At 36.1% G+C, this 3,961-nt stretch overlaps 1 pseudogene; it reads left to right on the top strand.

Moving 5' to 3' along the window:
- Positions 1–3,031: 3,031 nt before the first annotated feature.
- On the top strand, positions 3,032–3,149 carry LOC111733665 (annotated as a pseudogene).
- Positions 3,150–3,961: the final 812 nt, after the last annotated feature.

Genomic DNA, 3,961 nt, shown 5'->3' with positions numbered 1-3,961 from the left:
GTGGCATTTTTCAGAAGGCTAAAACAAATAATTCTAAAATTTGTATGGAACCATAAAAGACCCTAAATATCCAGGGCAATCTTGAGAAAGAAGAATGAAGTTGGAAGTATCACACAACCTGATATCAAACTATACTACGAGGCTACAGTAATCCAAACAGCATGGTACTGGCACAAAAACAGATACATTGATCAATGGAATGGAATAGAGAGCCCAGAAATGAATCCACGCCTATACTTTCACTTAATACTCACAAAAGAGGCACGAATATACAATGGGATAAATATAGTCTCTTCGATAAATGGTTTTGGGAAAATTAGATAGATACATGGAAATAGAAGAAACTGGACCATCTTCTTATGCCATATACAAGAATAGATTCAAAATGGATTAAAGAGTTAAATATAGGACCTAAAACTTCTAGAAGAAAATTGCGGTAAACTCTTTGATATTGCTAACAGTAATTTCTTTTTGGATATATCTCCTCAGACAAGAAAACAAAAGAAAAAAGAAACAGATGAGACTACATCTAACTAAAAAGTATTGTACAGCAAAGGAAACCATCAATAAAACAAAAAGACAACCGACTGGGAGAAGATATTTGCTTATGATATAACTGATAAGAGGTTAATATCCAAAATATACAAAGAACTTGTACAGCTCAACAACAACAACAAAACAATCTAATTAAAAAACGGGCAGAAGACCTGAACGGATACTTCTCTAAAGAGGAAATACAGATGGCCAATAGGCATATGAAAAGATGCTCGAGGTCACTAATCATCAGAGAAATACAAATTAAAACCACAATGAGATCTCACCTCACACCTGTTAGGATGTCAGTCATCAATAAGCCAAAGAACAACAAGTGTTGGTGAGAATGAGAAAAAGGAATTCTCATACACTGTTGGTGGGATTGCAAACTGGTATAGCCACTATGGAAAACAGTCTGGAAATTTCTCAAAAAAAATAAAAATAGATATACATTTTGACCCAGCAATTGCAATTCTAGGTATTTATCTAAAGAAAACCAAATAATCCATAAAGATCTATACGCCCCTATGTTCACGGCAGCACAATTTACAATAGCCAAGATATGGAAGCAACCCAAATGCCCATCAACAGATGATTGGATAAGGAAGTTATGGTTCATATATACAATGGAATGTTACTCAGCCATTAAAAAAGTGAAATCCTACCATTTGCAATGACATGGATGGACTTAAAGGTTATTACGCTGAGTGAAATAAGTCAGACAGAGAAAGATAAATACTGTATGATTTCACTTACACACGGAAACTAAGGAACAAAAAGAACAAACTAATCAAAAACAAACACAAATATAGAGGACAATCTGTTGAAGACCAGAAGGAAGAGGGGTTGGTGGGCTGGGAGAAGCGGGTGAAGGGTTAAAGAAGTACAAATTGGTAGTTGATAGATGGTCAGGGGGATGCAGAGCACAGCATAGGGAATGCAGTTAGCATTAATGTAATAGCTAGGTGGAGAGCCAGAGGAGAGAAAGAGCAATTAGGGGTCTCATTTTATAAACTATATAAATGTCTAACCAATGTAATGTATTATTGAAACTAATAAAATAAAATTTTAAAAAACATAAAAAACAATAAAACAATAGAATAGGTTGCTCATCGGGGGAAAAATAAAAATAAAATAAGTAATTTTGGCACAGCAAAAGAAACCATCAACAAAACAAAGAGGCAACCAACTGAATGAAAAAAGATATTTGCAAATCAGATCTTCCATAAGGGGCTGATATCCAAAATACAAAACTCAACAACAACAAACAAACAATCTAATTAAAACATAAGCAGAGGTCCTGAACAGACTCTTCTCCCCAAAAGACATACAAATGGCCAACAGACATATGAAAAGATGTTCCACTTCACTAGCTATTAGGAAAATGCAAATCAGAACCACAATGAGATACTACGTCACATCTCTTAGAATGGCTGTTATCAACAAGACATGTAATAACAAGTGGTGGAGTGATTGTAGGGAAAAAGGAACTCATATACACTGCTAGTGAGAATGTAAATTGGTACAGTCATTATGGAAAACATTATGGAGGTTTCTAAAATAACTAAGAATAGAAATACCATATGACCCAGCAATCTCTCCTCTGGGCATTTACCCAAAAAACTTGAAAACATTTATCCACAAATATATATATACCTGGTGTTCACTGCAGTATTATTCATGGTGGCCAAGACATGGAAACAACTGAAATGCTTTTTGATAGATGATTGGATAAGATGTGGTACAAATATACAATGGAATATTACTCAGCCATAAGGAAACATTAAATATTGCTATTTGCAACAACATGGATGGGTCTTGAGATTATCATGCTAAGCAAAATTAGACAAACAGAAAAAGTTGAGAAGCATATGATTTCACTCATATGTGGAATATAAAACTAGAGCAATGAATAAACAAGACAACAAATAATTATAGACACAGACAATAGATTAGTGGTTACCATTAGGAAAGGGGAAGAGAGAGGTAGATAAAGGTAGAGAGCCAAAAATATGGTAATAGAAAATATTTTATTTGGGGTAATCAACACATAATGCAATATTTATATGACCTATTATTGAATTGGGATAGGTCTGGCTATTTATAGTTGCCAAAGAAGAGTGTTCACTTGAAACCAGGATGGAGAAATTCTTGTTTCCTTTTGGAGGTGATTTTACAATAGAGAAAAGCAGAACCTTAGTGATAGTCATGAGAATCCTATTGATGTTTGGATATAAAACAATGGAAATTTATGTATTAAATTCTTTACTTCTGTCTATAGGATGGAAGACTAACGTTATTTTTCAAGATTTGATATGTTGGGACAAAATCACAAACTGATTCTAATAAGATAAATAAATAAAAACTGCTGTGATTATTTTTGTAAAAGAGTTACTACAAAGGTAAATTAAGAATCTGTACAGTGATGATTGCTATGATAGAATAGTTGGGGTACACATGTTTGATCTTAGAAAAATTTTAATACAAAGAACCCCTGATCTACGGCCATGCTACCCTGAACAAGCCCAATCCCGTCTGATCTCGGAAGCTAAGCAAGGTCAGGCCTGGTCAGTACATGGATAGGAGACCATCTAGAAGACCAGGTACTGTAGACGTAAAAAATTAAAAACTAAGGGATTGTAAGCTGACAAGGTCCTTGCAATCTGTGAGGTCAACTAAGGGTTACCTTGCTTAAAAAAAATAAAGAATAAAAACAAAGTCCCCTGCTGCTTGGGGGTCTACATACAGAAATGAATCTCATCACCCCACTCAAATGATGAACATAGAGCTGTTCCTCAGTAATTTTGTTGACTAAAGACAGCTGAGATTTCCAGTAACACAACACGTAATACTCTTTTAATTCACAACAAATTCAGAACCAACCAAAAGATAGCCATAGGAGAAAGAAAAATGTAGTTGAGGTTCTGTGGCCAAATGTGCTTGCTAACACGCCTACTGCCATGTGCCCTTCCTAAGGGTCTGCCATCGTGTGGAGGAACAAAGAATAAGATTTTTATAGGAAGACCCAAGAAGAAGAAAATAAAGGATTCGGTCAAGCATCCTCAGCTGCTACTCTCAAACTTGCAATCAGAAAATCCTCAAATTCTGGTCAAGATGGCAGGGTAGGTAAATGCTGTGCATGCCTCCTCCCATGCCCACATTAAAATTGCAACTAAATTATGAAATTCAGATCATCATGGAGAATGATCTGAAGGCTAGCTGAACAGAACTTCTATAACAAGGGGTGGATATAAAAAGAACACAAGACTGGTATGAGAGGCAGAGATGCAAAATAGGCTGGCGATTGAGCATCAGAAGGGATATCGTGGTGGCTGTGAAGCCCTCTCCCCACCTGGAGAGCAAAGGGCTCCTGCCCCACACTAGGGCTCTCCAGCACAGGGTTCCAGCGCTGGGAAGAGGAGTCTGA

Source organism: Pteropus vampyrus, unplaced genomic scaffold (assembly GCF_000151845.1).
Source record: "Pteropus vampyrus isolate Shadow unplaced genomic scaffold, Pvam_2.0 Scaffold607, whole genome shotgun sequence".
Classification (NCBI taxonomy): Eukaryota; Metazoa; Chordata; class Mammalia; order Chiroptera; family Pteropodidae; genus Pteropus; species Pteropus vampyrus.
This window is presented reverse-complemented; position numbering and strand designations above follow the sequence as displayed.